Source organism: Ambystoma mexicanum, chromosome 4p (genome assembly GCF_040938575.1).
Source record: "Ambystoma mexicanum isolate Mex_15411 chromosome 4p, UKY_AmexF1_1, whole genome shotgun sequence".
NCBI classification, from domain to species: domain Eukaryota; kingdom Metazoa; phylum Chordata; class Amphibia; order Caudata; family Ambystomatidae; genus Ambystoma; species Ambystoma mexicanum.
Genome location: NC_090927.1, coordinates 822713229 through 822727640, shown reverse-complemented (window position 1 = coordinate 822727640; position 14412 = coordinate 822713229). Strand labels below are relative to the sequence as shown.

The window sequence follows — 14412 nt, the reverse complement described above, 5'->3', positions numbered from 1 at the left end:
GGCCTCAACACGCTTTGTGGTAGGAACGCCCTTGTGGATCGAAGTCCAAGGTATGGGAACATTTCCAGAAAAGGCTTAGAGCGCATGTGTGCATTTGCCAAGATTAGGAATTGGGTGGGCTGGCTAGGCTTCAATAAGCAACCTAGGAGGTCCAGCTAGAACAAATTTGTCATAGGTTGTCACTGTGTTCTAATAGCAGACATGTTGAGGCAAGCCTGGTATAAGGAGGTGAAGATGGAAGTGTCCAGAGTCGTAGCTTTATTCAAATGTGTTCGGATAGATAGCTGTGCCTGCGGCAGATGTCCACCAAAGTGGTGCTTTATATGTACCTTAGGCTCAGATGGAGCTTAACTTTGATATCACCGTTTGTTCAGATCATCAGTGAATGCATAGGTAATGTATGGTCAGAGGCTCTGAACCAAGTGACTGGTGGTCTGGGTGTGGTTTTGAGATGCACATTCAAAGTATGCCTTGCAATACTTCTTTACCATGCACAGTACTCACTTGTTTTAAGTTTAAAACTAACAAAATGTGATGTAATTTAGCTTTGCCCTCCTTCACAGAAACAGGTAGATCTATAATTTGTGAAGGCGTTTGATCAGTCAAGGTATCACATGTCATTTTTGGCTGAGATTAACGGTTTATACTGGTACACCTGGATTTTTGAGCCCTTTGGTGGTAACGCCCCAAATCCTATTGAAACAAGCCGTCGGCCAGAAAATAACATGCTGAAATACACTTTCTGATATTTCTTCGTCCCTCTGATGCATGCATCAGGTAGTCTCAAAGTTCAATTAGATGAGAGCGAATTGCAAAGAGACAGCACTTCTGATGAAGGCCGATGTATACTCTTGTTTAATAATGCATCGCCTCATTGACAGGCAGCAGGAAATACATTTTGGCACAGCAGCCATGTACATAGTGCTCGAATGTAAAGAAGCAGATGCTTGGGAGATTGGCTTAAAGACTGTTTTAGCATCAGACAAAACTGACCCAGTGCTAGAAATATGAGGTATGGGCAAATGTGTTGGATATACATTTGAGTGAATATTACCCAGAGAGCTTGCCCTTCTACCAATAAAAGGGCCAATCAACTTAGGGCTTACATTTGTACTTACAAATTGGGATAATGGCCTATTTGTGAAGGCACCAGGTAATGATGCATTTCCTTAGATAATTCCATTGGGGGAGTAATGGATGAGTCAGAAGAGGTGGAAGTGGCCAATGATGTTGGCTTGCTGTGAAACATTTTACGGAAATCATTAAACAGGGTGGTCAAGTGACTAAGGTTGACATCGGATCTCAGCATCGTGATATTATTCAGAGAAAAGCAAATTGGAACAGGCTTGTGAATCACATTGTCTGCATTAATATTACAATTTTGCCTTTGCTACGGGTACATCTTTGGCCTTGCATAAAGGAGCGGTGGGCATATTGGATAACATTTCATCCTATTCTAATGACTGTATAAATGAGTATATATTGCTACATGTGACATGGTAATCAAATGCTTCAAAGTTGTGCCCTGCTTCGTGACTCAGGAAGTGCAGGATTCCAGTCATATTCAGAAGGGCAAGACTTAGTGTGAAAAGGGTATTATGATTGCAATAATGAAGCAGGAACTATAGCAGAGGTTTGACCGCTGGCCTCATTTTTGTTTGCTCTAAGGCTACTCTTTGGAGCAGTATCCTTCAGATCATTTACAGAGCTTCAATTTCTTTTATTAAGTTATTTACTTGAACACTTGGTGCCATTACTGCAGTTTATTTTCTTGAGGTGGGGCAGAAGAAATACTAGAAGTCACCTACACTTGGATACTTTGGCAAACTTATGGCAGAGCGACCTTCAATCAGCCTTCCTTTCTCTTGAACAGGTGATCGCACATGCAACATGACCCATGTAGAAGAACGCCTGATTGGCTAAGGGGGCTTGTACGAGACTGTTGCCCCTCCCAAAGAAACCAGGACACGGTACAAAATATGCTCAACATCAATTCCTCTGGAGAATCATTGATCTGAAATAATGAAGGCTGCACTAGAATGCTGGGGGTAAAGCAGTCGTTGGCGGTTATGCAAAGTCAGGCCAGCTTAAGGACTGAAATTGGCTGGAACCAGTTCCTCAGGACCGTTTTAAACATTAGGGGAGTAGCTTGTTTAGGCAAAGATAAGTCCTGAGAGTAATCAGTCAGCTACAAGCGTTTGCAGCTGATCCCTTACCTGGTTCTTTCTCCTCCTCCAATATGTGGCAGCAGGCCAAGTAGAACGGGTTGGGACAGCAGGGGCAAACAACCCACCAACTGCCGGCACACTTTACGGCGCAGTAGGGTGTCTACTAGCGCTGCAGGAGACACAGAAGGGCAGGTGAGGCGGTGAGACAGCATCATATCTGATGTTCAGCTTCCCCCAACTGGCAGCACCCTTTGCAGCGGGGGTGGCTAGCACTGCAGGAGAAACTGAAAGGGGCACGACAAGCTAATCATAGCTGAATGTGAACATACATGCCCATCTCTTCATCAATACCACCCAGATGCTTTACTTTTTCACCTAAATGCTACCTGGAATTTTTTTTATCAAGTTTAACCAGCTTCTCATGTGTCTTGCATTTTTCTCTTCATGCTTTGAAAGAGTACCTTTGTTCCTTTTCACAACAAATCAGCACATTTTGTTTCTTTGGAAGAACAGGAGTGATAGTAACATAAAAGCAGACTAACGTCCAGCACAACACAAAAAATTCAAAAGCACAGCTTTCATTTAATATAATTTGTTCAGTAATGTATACAAATGAATCATGGCTCTCAAAACCACACATAGTTCACAGTCTTTTATTTCCATTTTTAAAAGAAAGAATCAAGTCTTCGAGCTTACAAGCATAACATGTTGTAAAACCTTTCAAGCATTGCATGTCCTCATGTGCACCAACATTTGTCAACATGTACACTGTACTTTGGAACAGGTCTCGTGAAAAAATGCTAGAATTACCTGAATGCACAGTATTGCTTTCATATATGTGCTTCTTACACTGCATTTTGAAAGCTAGTGGCCTATATCCTTAATGCTACTGGTGTAATGACAAGAACAGAGAATCATTAATTCATTAGTAATGCGAAGTCACAAAGAAACTTGCCAGAACAACTCTATAGGCAGAATCAAATCTTCAGTTGTTGGGACAGGCCACCATTCCTGAGATTCTTGAATTGAGAGTGAGGTACTATCCTCAAATGGTATAGGTACCAGTAGTTATTGCCAAGATCAGAGTTGTTTCAAGGGGCATCACTTGCTGCAACGCGGAGAAGTTATTCATACAATGTTAGGAGGGGGGGGGGGGTGAGCTAAGGACAGCAGGAGAAAAAGTACATGTTACATTCCATTTCGTTAGTCCTACTTATCAAACCCAACAGATTCCCCACATGGCTTTCCATATATAATTTAGGAGTAAAGAGCCTACATGCATACAGAACATTGTGCTCTATGTATCTTTTCCACCTGGAAACCGTTTTGCCACTTTGCAGTCTCCAGTTAATTGAGGAAACTCGAGCAGTGCTTTCCCTACCCATTACTGTGGACCCTTTTTGGAAAATAGCCCCTTTGATAAAGAGCCATCAAAGCCAATACAATGTGCTTAAGCAGCGTGGCATCTGTTAATTCATTAAGGCTGCCACATAAAAATTGGATACGTCCGTTAACCTTGACTGAAAGTACATCTTTTAGGCTAAATAATCATTTGTGAACTCACCACTGCAATATTAACCAAAAATAACCTGGCATCTTCGTTTTCCTCATTTGTAGATCTCAAGTCTGGGTTTACATCCAAACATCGTGTAAACTGTAGCTCCACATTATGTTACAGGTGTAAAAGCAACACATTGTACTCAATTTTAAAGTCCAAGCACTTTTCAGTTCTATACAGATTCCTAGACATAGTATCTTTCGTTTTAGGCATGAGCCCAATTTTAATGGAAAATAATGGGGAATAACCACAATCCCATAATTAGATACCGTTGAATGTAGTCTTCATCTCTCTGCCATTTGATCAGACGTTAATCATGAAGAGACATTGCACATATGTCAGACGATGTACGTTTAAATGTCAGTGTTGATATGTCAAAACAGGAAGTGAGAATATTGCCCCTTATGAATGTTTATTTGTAACAGGACAAAAACGGAAAATCTGTAAGTAAGCACACGCCATTACATACGAATATTAATTTTGTTACGGGGAAATCGTGTTAGCACCACTTACAATACAAACTGATATTGAAACCTTTCAGACTTGAAGGACTGCATGAGGCACGATCAGACCTGTTCATTAGCACCTAAGAAGCTTGCCCACTTTGGAAACGGAAGGAGCAGTTCTTAGAATAAAGCAGGAGCACTTTATGTAGACTTTAGAAAGGTTGAGCTGCAAAATAAACTTTGAAGCATTTGAAAGGGACTCCTTTCCCCCATCACGAAAAAGTTCTTAAGACACCACTGCGATTCTTTAGCACAGTACACACTTGTATTCTTTTTTTTTTTTTTAAAGAGGTCCGTTACAAAGTCTTTTGGAATGTCTCATGGCTTGCCGTATCCAGAGCTCTGGCTTCCATTTTGGCCCTGTTCTTCACTGTTTAAGACAAATGAGACTTGTGTCATATGAAAGGTTACAATCAAGTTGAGACTACTCAAACGACCGCAGACTATGTTTCAAATGAAAAACACATTGAAATACAGAAAATGCACCTAAATAAAACACAGGAATTGAATAAAAACAAATAATGCCTTGTTCTGCACGAAAATGTGACCTCACTGAAGATTCACACATCACAGAATAACTATGCATCCAATGTTATTCACATGAATTATACATTCAACATTTGAATATGCAAGCTACTCACCACATTAATTACAGTATACATTCATTCATCTATACAAAAAGGTGGGAAGATCCAAGTTGGTAGGGAGTCGAGAAAACCACATTTTTGAGCATCCAAACTAATTTGCACAAGTCTGCAGGTTGGTTTATGGCAGTCTCTGGCCTTTCCCACTGCAAGGTCCCCCAAGCAGGTTCTCCTCCGTCCTATTGATTTCTATTTTACCAAAATTGTGTAGACTGAGCAGCAGTGTTGGAAATGTGACTAAGCTTAATGACGTAGGCCTACTGAAGTTAAAAGCAAGTATGAAACTTAAGCATCAGCCCTCAAATTGTATATGGCTGCACTACTGTAAAAGTGTACAAGTTGAAGCTCTGGTCATACCTTTCTGGGAAAAGGTTTCCTTGAGTCTACAAACTAAGATGGACATCGTAGGGAATAGTAAAGGGTGCAAGTCCTTCCACTTTTTTTTCGAATGCGCAGGCTCGGCCAGCACAGGGAGTGTGGATCTGGCAGGGTGGTTTCTAGGATGGGGATGCGAAGACTGGGAGAATTTGGACCCATAGTGATGACAGAGAAAAAGCATGGTGGCTGAAGGAGAATGGCAGGAGGCAGGGATGGAATGCCGACTTACAATGAAGAATACATCTAAGCAAAGGCATTCTTACTGATGAAATGTTTGAGCAGAGAATGAGAGTTTTAATACAGACATTAGATAGAAATGTTACAAAGATTTCGATGGGTCCTGGTGGTCGACAAATATTAAAATCAGTGCACAAACCATAACTATTTGTTGTGGTAGGAAGAACTAGTAGATGTAGAGTATTTGATGCTACTTTTAATTCACTCCACACTTTAGACTGCTAAACAAATATCTCCAATTAACACCCAGGTGAGTGGTACCAGCCAATCAGGAGGCAAGGAATGTGGACTATGCCAGTATACAACCACATTCCATGCCTGCACCATGTGCCTCTCCTGTGGGCCTTTTCTTTCATTGCGGCCCGTGCAACAGGTCACAAATATAGGCAATGTGGCCATCTTCATTTCTTTTATGATTGCAGTGGCTTTGTTTTTAAATCTCGGGGGAGCCCGGGAGACTTAACAAGAAAGTACCAGCAATTATGAATATTTATGATTGCAGTTGCTTTCTTTTAAACACTTAACAAGAATGTAGTAGGGGGAGAAATAGGTCTGCTCAACACAATCACCATGACCAGTATTATAGAGCAGTTCTAAATCCAACTACAATTAGTAGAAAGTCAGTGTCATGCCAGAGGAGGGAGACCCCAAGGTGTATACAGGACACAATAGGGGCCATAAGATTGCAAAACATTATTCAATCTTTACGTTGAACATTTGCAAGACATTGCTTTCAAATTTAAGACATTGCCATCTAGCAGTACTCCGATGATACACATGTGTCTGCGAGTCTACAGCAAATGACATTCATGATTAAAAGGACTGCTTGTGCAAAATTGAAGCTTGAATGGCCTTAGCCAACCTTAAATTTAATTTGAGTAAAACTGAATACATTTTCTGTACACCCCATGCCAAGAAATGGATATTAAATTGAGGTTGGCTCCTTTAGCTCAGGAGGGCATCATATCCTCTCTAGTTTCCACTCCTCGTTCTCTTAGATTCTGGCTGGACAAAACATCCTTAAATCATATAGAGAAAAAAAGCCATGACAACCAATTATCAACAGACACTTATATTATCATAATTGGTTATTTATAATGTGCTTAATACCATGAGGTTTCGAAGCGCGGCCCCAGGGATCTAACCTGTGTTGCTCTGCATCGTCTTGCTTCCAAGAGAGACGCGTTGACCCTGAGCTATCCTCCCGAGACATTATAGGAAATTCAAACCTTATATATATTTGTATACAATCTTTTCACATATTGATGATGGAAACGCCATCTACATGGGAGTCTCTAAAATTGCTCTTCAACCTCATAGGTAAGTTTTGTATTGTGTTGGATTAAGGGTTAGATTGCATCTCCCCAATCCTGACAAAGTCACATTGGCGCTCCCTGAAAGAATGCATCAAATTAAAGCTTGCATATGTTGCCCAGAAAGGAGTTCTGCTTAGCCAGTCTCAATCTTGGCTAACCAATGGATCATCGCCTGGAGGTTCCCGAGCTACTCAATGTTTTCGGTCTTCTAATCTCTAAAGTGAAAGAATCTCTTTGAAGCGGTCCTGCAGTCCCTCTACAGTCTTTCCACAGGTTCTACCATTCTGTGGGATTAGAACCCTTTTGAACTGCTGACTTCCGCAGAGCGGAACGCGGAGTGGGAGCAGAGTGAAGCAGTCCTCGGCAGCCGAGACGTTGATGCCAGGGCCACTCTGATTGCTATAGCGCCCTGTCTGAGGTCAGAGGTCAGAGTTTGGAGGTCTCCAACCCCTTGCTACACCACACCATCACCTCTTAACCCCCTTAATCCGCTGAAAACATGTTGCAACAATCAATACCATTTAAAATCCCATCACCGCCATCGGGTGAGGACTTGGACCAGCGCTATCTCAGGAGTCATGGGAAGAAAACTTCACTGCACTCCAAACAGAAAACCTGTCCCCGCCCCCGTGCAGCTAGTGCTCCTGTAGTGGACACGGTGCCGCGGGGCCCGCGAGGCCTCGCCCATCTACCTAAAACTCTCAAACCCTTGAGTGAAATGAGTGACCAAAGGGCCAAATTGAATCCGGGGATTGAAACCCGGGACTCACCGGTGTTGCCGAGCCCTGCTGGGCCGCCGGACCCTTCACTTCTTTTGACGCAGTCTTCTGCGTCCACTTCGTGCCCTGTGGGCAGAGTCCAAAGCCCGCGGGAGATGGAGCTGGAGTCCCATCTCCCGGACGTCTGTGCCTGCCGCTCCCCGCTTACTGCTTTGGCGAGTGGCCCCATGCGCGATTTGGTCGGAGGACCTCTCGCTCGGGACCTGGGCGTGGAGCGGGTTGGCCGGGAGGAGTAGGCTATGTCAGCTTCTGGATCGCAGGGGTTGGGGGGGTGAGAGGAGGCTGGCCGCGCCCGAGGCGGCCCCGGAGAACCATGGCAGTCTCCCCCCCACCCCGCCCACTAAATCAGAAAGGTTTGTTGACTTCCTTGTTGTGCATTACACCGCCAAACCTTGCTCATAAGCAAGCTACCAGTCTGCGACCAACATCTAATGGGTTTGGCGAGGAACAGATCGTAAAAGCAGTCACATTGAGCACAACGGCCATGACACATCTGATACCCCATCTAATGACAGGGACTTGGGCTTTTATTTCGGACAAGAAGAACTCGTCCATAAATCCGCTTCCTACAAGAGAGACATACGCGGATGCACAGCAAACCCCTGCCCTGGAATCCAACTTGGAGTTAGTAAATTCCTCCATGACATTCCCAACGCAATATGCACGCGATCTTCCGCAGGAGAAGTCTCCTGCCCATTTGCTACGGAACAAAAAGTCATCAAAAAATGAAAAGAATTCCATATAAAAAAGAGGAAGGGGCAAAACACAAGGAGTCCAATTCCAAGAAAACATGGAAAACAGAACTACACAAAAAAAAAACTGGAAGTAAGTTGAAAGAGAATGCAGAGAAAGCACATGTTGTCAATTGTAAAATCAATAAAAAAACAGCTGCCGGAAAAGACATTCTACCAACTCCTCTACTATCCAGTGCTCTACTTACCTTTTTTGAAAAACAAGGCAAACGGAAGCTGCCTACTGATTCTGAACCCTCAAACGCCGAAATCCTAGAGGCTTTGGAAGACATCTTGCCCTTGTCAAAATTTAGGAAAACAACACCCGCTCTGGATAAATGCAAAGAGACGCAAATGCCTTTAGGCAGGTAAAATGACGAAGCTATATTGCAAATGAACGGTGGGCCGGCAGACAACCGAGGTTTAGGGGCAAACAACCAGCCCAAGTCCAATACAATAGAGGCCACAAGACAGACGCCCTCGAAGGAGGGCCCGTTTCCAGCACATGAGTCTACGGATCTAACTGAGCTACTTTCGCAAAAAGAATATCCCCATGGAAGAGAGAGGAGTTCGCAACCATGGGCGAAAATCCACCTCCCAAGTCCCAACCCTTCCATCAATCCACCAGAACTCGGATGCGACTTACTACCTCAGAGGCAAGCAAAGGTAGGCCCCTGGACTTCCTTGCCCAGGTCTCTCCCATTGGGTGAAGATGGTCTTATACCAGAGAAAAACGGCGATCAACTCTGAACCAACAACACGCGGAGCTTTCGGCTAAGCCCCTCAAAAACAGAAGGCTGAGCGAGCTTCCATCTGAACCGCAGAAAGATGAGCCGAACAACAGACGTGACATGACAACAGTCATGTCAGCTATAACAATAGCAATGGCTCCCTTCTGCAAGCTTCATGAAAGTATCAGTGACGCTACCAAAGATAACACTTCAATGTTAGCACAAATCCAATCGAAACTAACATTCTTGGAAGGATTTATAACAGTAATCGACTCGAAAAATGACACATTACAAAGAAAATGGGATTTGAATGTAGCAGACCTCAAAGCCAATATGAAGATAAACATGCAAAATGGACCAGCACCTGCAGCATCCCTCTTAAAACCTATACACACAGCCCAAGTCAGTTGTAGCGAGGGAAACGCCCCAATTTTCAACAAACAGCCTATAATCCCTTCCAGAGAAAACTCAATTCAAATTAAGATCAAATCACCATTATCACTGATAAATGGGAGCACAAACGATCTAGTGTCACAGAAAAAAGCTCTAAAAATATCTGAGAAAGATCAAAGAGAAAACCTGAAGCAAACACTGACTGCTCTTACCTCAGAATTCAAAGATTTGCCCGACCAATCAGGTCCGCGAGCGCCAGGGGATCAAATAGTGAGTAACAAAAGGGCCCTGACCGTCGTCCTTACGAAATCTCCTAGAACTCCGGCAGACTTCTTAGATTCAAGTATTATAATGAATCTAACTCAGCATCTAGAGCCAGACCCAAAGGAGAAGGAAACAGCGACCTACACAGAGGCAAGGTGTTCTGCAAAAGATGGAGTAAATGGACTAAGACAATCAGCTGACCGCCATCTCGCCACCAGCCGCTACGCGGCCTAACACTAAATCTGTGCAACGAAAAACTGAGAACGAACATAAGCAACATATGAGCGTCCTATCTTCAAATGCAGAAGAAAACCCTATAGCTTTGCAACAGGAACCAATAGGTACCCAGACACGAACCCTCAGTTCGCCTAAGCGACCACAAAAGCTACAGGGGCCTGAAGAAAAACGATGGTCCGATGACTACAATCAAAAAAAGATTTGGGTGTTCGGAGAATATTGAAAAACATAACCACCTTAAAAGAATTGAAGACTGAAAACTTTACGCTCATTGAGCCTTAACATAGAAAAAGTAAGGCAAAGCCTACCTACACATCAAAGCAGTAGCAATCCAGGATGTTACACAGGAAGCAGGCAAAGAGCTAAAACTAGCTGGCTTCCTGCTCTCATAAATGAAAACTCTGGACACATCACCGAAAAAAGCAAAACTGGATATAACCAAACTAATACAAGGAAATATTCTTCTAAAATTGAAGACTACCACAATTCTCGGAGAACAGAGCTGAAGAGACATTTTGGGGAGACTAGTAACAAAAATCTCCATAAACGTCCATCAGATGGCGTGTCCTCTCTGTACACCCAAGACGACAAAGAACAGACTAGAGTAAGATCGTACCCCTCCAGAGATGACAGGCCTCAGGTGCGTCAACGCACGCAGAGCTACAGGGAACAGTGCTTCCCGTGAAACAGAATCAATAGCCACAGAGAACTCAGATGGGAAGCCACTACCAGAACACCACGCGACTCACCGGTCCACCGAGGTGACGAAACCGTCTCGGGTGGCCCATGGAAATGGCTAAAGGCAGCTTTAATTCCTAGCCGCAAGAAATAGCCACTAAACTACTAAACCCAGGAAAGAAACTCCATCCTAAAAAGGCACTGACCCTAGCTTCATGGAACACCAGAGGGCACGGCCACTTAACCAACCTTGACAGCCAGGACTTGGGTAAATTTGATATCCTCCGTTTACAAGAGACGTGGCTTCTCGAGAAGCCTGCACTGGACGGCTTCAAAATAGAGATTTCCCCAGCAGTGAAAGGTCTTTTGGGCAGACCGTCAGCAGGCCTCCTTCTTGCGGTTCGACTGGGTCCTGACTTAGAGATCGTTGAGGAGATAGTAGGATCATATGGGATACTTGCGGTTCTCATACATTGGAAGCATTTTTCATAGCCCTTAGAGACGTGGACCTCGACTAACCTGGCCATCATGACTGTTTATTGGAACCCTCAAAAAGCAACTACAACAGACTTCTGCCGATCTGTGGCTGACATTATCGACGCCATCATCATTGACTGGAACACCACATCCACAATTATCTGCGGAGACATGAATGCGAAATGCATGGACCCAAAAGTCCAAACCACTCCAGTTACCACCTCGTTGCTGTCCGAAGAAAGGGGTCAAGCGTGGCTAAGCCTAATGACTTCTAGGAATTTCCATAATGTTGCATGGGCCAAAGATTGGCAAACACAGATACCGACATGGGAAAGAGGCAATTCTAACGCCACTCTGGACTATATCTTTGTATCCAGTGCCATACTTCCGTACATCGAAATGTTTGTTCCATGTGACAAAACCAGATGCCAGTGATCATAACATGCTGTCAATGGCATGGTTATCGAACTGTCAGCAAACCAAATGCTTTCCCGCCTTGGTCGAGGCGAATAATCAACAAACTAGGCTACGACTAACAACCACTAGCATCAAGAACCTAACACGCCAATACATCGCAAAAGGGACAAACATAGCAAATACCACCGCAACTGAAAGACCGAATTACATCTCGCTACTGACTCAATACAGGATGAAACCTAAAAGTGGTAACAAATCTATAATAAACATCAGCCACGTATTCAATAAAACAGTGGCAGACAAAAAAGGGTCACTGAGAAAACTAAAGCGGGAAGCAAGACGACAGAACACCGAATCGACCTGGGAAACGTGGATCAATGAAACAAAAAGCTACAAAGCATGGCTATGGACGTACAAAGCTGAATTTTATCAAAACGACGCTGAAGCGATGCTAAGAACCTTGACGACCAAAAGAACTCGTGACTTCTGGGCCCTAATTAACAAAGCAAATGGAAATGCAGACACCCAATTGGCCAACTCAGTTTTAGAAACAGAATGGGCCAGGATCTTTACAGACCTCTTTGCGGTACCACTGAATGGTGGAACCCTAGCTGTTGAAAACCATAAGGCGCCCTGGATCGATCTTTCTGCAAAAGATTAAATGGAGCCATTAAAAAGCTAAAAAACATCAAGGGCTCTGGGCCCAGACGGGCTCACCAACATTGATCTAAAGAATCACAGACGAATGGACGGATTTCATCAGCTTCCTCTTCAAGCAGTGCAGCAAAACGAGACTTATTCCTGCTTCATGGACAAAAGCAATTGTCATCCCAATTTTCAAGAGTGGAAACAGGGAAGACCCGGCGAACTATCGCCCCATAGCCTTTCTTGACATTATCGGCAAACTCTTTGCTACTCTTCTGCTACATCACTATCAAAAATGGGCAAAAACAGCCCTATGTGTAGACACTTTCCAGATGGGATTAAAAAAAAATGGGAGCACCACTGTAAATATCTTCCTGTTAAACATGATCAAGCTAAAAATCAAACAAGGCACTCCAACCGTCTTTGCTGCTTTTATCGACCTATCACAGGCCAGAGTAATCCTGTGGAACAAACTAAAATCATGGAACTGCCCAGAGGAAGTGCTGGACCTAATAATGGCACTACACACCAAAACATCTTTACGTGTGCGGCTTAATCGACAAGGCCTGCTCTCAAAAGAAATTTCAGCAGAACGAGGGGTTAAGCAGGGCTGTCCTCTGGCACCTGCCCTGTTTGTGGCCTTTTTAGGAGACTACAAAGATTCTGAAACCATCGTGCGCTCCTTCCCCCCTGAAAATAGGCAACAACTTGATCTCCAGGATTCTCTATGCAGACGATATGATACTACTTGACCAGACACTGATAGGCCTGCAACAGCAGCTCGATAATCTAGCCAAGTACATGTCATCTAACAATCTTGTGATAAACACCAAGACGAAGATTATGATTTTCAGCAAACATCAGCTGAATAGAAAAATGAATTTAAACTGGTTCTTGAACAAGGTACAAATTGAAGTGGTCCCAAACTTCAAATATCTTGGATTCATCATCGAAGGGTCAGCGAATGAAGCTAAAATGCAACAATACCTGTGGGAGAAAACTAAAAACTTGGCTTCCAAAATTAGATTAATCGACAGGAAATATGGCAAATTTTCCCTTCTAGCAGCGATCAATTTTTACAAGGGCAAAGTAGTTCCGGCCTTAACATATGGAATGGAAGCAACAATCACCATGCCGGCCTCAATTTGGCTGAAATTGGAAGGATATCTATGGAGGTCAGTGCTCAGCCTCCCAAATTCGGTTGCAATAACAGTCCTGAGAAGAGAACTGGGATTGCTGTCATTAGAAGCGACTGTCAGTCTCTGCTCGATTCAACTCTACAGGAAGACCTTGCTCCAAGATTGCCTGCCAATATATAGGCTCATTGATGATGAAGTGAAATCAAACAAATGCCAAGCACTAAACAACTGGGTCGAACTCCAAAAATCCAAACTTAATGACCTTGCATGTTCTCCAGATGACCTTAGGGACAATCTGCAAAGAGTGATATACAAGCTCAAAAATCAAGACTGGATCAACACAGGAGAAAAAGCAACTGCGAACAAACTCCTAAGGCACCTTCCACTGACATTCAATAAACTGAAATGTCCCTTGGCCTACTGTCTGAAATGTCCAGACCAAAAACTACAAAAAACCTTCTTAAGAGCTTGGCAAAATCTACTGCATAGCAGGGAGATTCGAGCAATAAAATCACAGACTAACCTTACGACCTGCAGACTGTGTAAGAACCCTATTAAGCAGGAAACAGTCCGCAACCTGGTCCTTGACTGTCCAAACCTGACCTTAAAACGAACAGCTTTTCTGGCCCCACTTTGGGCTAACTTAGTCATGGTGGAAGAAGAAAAGTGGTGGTTTTGTTTGATTGCAGGGGAAAAATCAAAATGGTCAGTAGCAACAGCTAAACCTCTGGAAGCAGCTTTTAAACAGATCAACTCTCTTCAACTTCAAGCAACAACTAGAGACTTGCCCTAGCAGCTCCCACTAAGAAAGTAAGGAAAAATGTCAGCTCTCGTGCTCACCAAGAAACTGAAAAACCATCGAAACGCAGGACATACAAAGAGTACTGATTCTGTATACTTTTTGATAGCAGTCGCCGCTTCTTCTTCTTGTAAAAGTCAATTTTCTTTTTGACTATACACAAGTAAAAAACATTTTTTTTAAAAAAAATCTCTTCACTGCAAGCATGATAATTTGCTAGTCAACATTTGGGAAATTTAAGGGTTGTCTCACCTAGAGTAGCCCCTTTATTGTCTCTTTTTTGTAAAGAACTGAAAACCTTTTCATTTCCAGCCT

The 14412-nt window shown here is 43.4% G+C and overlaps 1 protein-coding gene across 1 annotated transcript in view; it reads right to left on the bottom strand.

Annotated features, from left to right (window-relative positions):
- Positions 1 to 2805: 2805 nt before the first annotated feature.
- Positions 2806 to 14412, bottom strand: part of CCNC (cyclin C) — an 813217-nt gene continuing 801610 nt past the window's right edge. Inside the window, exon 13 of the mRNA XM_069606395.1 lies at positions 2806 to 4602. The gene's annotated coding sequence lies outside the window, so the exon portion shown is untranslated. The remainder of the gene's footprint in view (positions 4603 to 14412) is intronic.